This window comes from Ursus americanus, chromosome 7 (genome assembly GCF_024610735.1).
Source record: "Ursus americanus isolate L20-20 chromosome 7, mUrsAme1.1.p, whole genome shotgun sequence".
NCBI lineage: Eukaryota > Metazoa > Chordata > Mammalia > Carnivora > Ursidae > Ursus > Ursus americanus.
In genome coordinates, this window is record NC_142133.1 from 50160206 (window position 1) to 50160885 (window position 680).

The window sequence follows — 680 nt, forward strand, 5'->3', positions numbered from 1 at the left end:
TCCTTGGTGCCAAGAGGGCTGCTCAGGAGAAACCAAGCAAGGAAGGCAGCCCCCGCCTGGTGTTAGCCCAGCAGCTCTATGAAGGCAATTCCAAGAACAGCCTCTTTCCAAAGCAGGTTTCTCATCTGTTTTGCCCAGGAGTTTGGGGTCATGAAATAGATGAGTGTCTCCCACCCATGAACTCTGCCGTGTGATAGGAAGTACTACGAGGTGAGGGTGGGGGCAGACGAGGCTCAGCCCGTTAGGGCACCATCATGTCTCGAGCTTCCAGCTGTGGTCAGGGTAGACCAAGCCGCCACCGGCCACAGGTCTGCACTGGGAATGCCAGAGCTGCAGGCCAGGCATGCAGAAAATGGCAGCAGCAGCAGTATCATTGTAATCATGCTTGCACATCAGACTATTTTGAATCCAACACTCCACTTGGGTCACTGGTATGGTAGACCTTACCAAGAGTACAAGATCCCAGCACCAAAATCCCAGAGTTGGGGAATAGAGGCATCTCTACCATCTACTAATCCAACCACCTCCCGCGGTTTCCTTCTTTTTTAAGATTGATATATTTGAGACAGACTGTGCGCGCGCGCATGCAGGGTGGGAGGGACAGAGAGATGGAGAGAATCTCAAGCAGATCCCTGCTGAGCAGAGCCCAACATGGGGCTCAACCCCGAGATCATGACCTG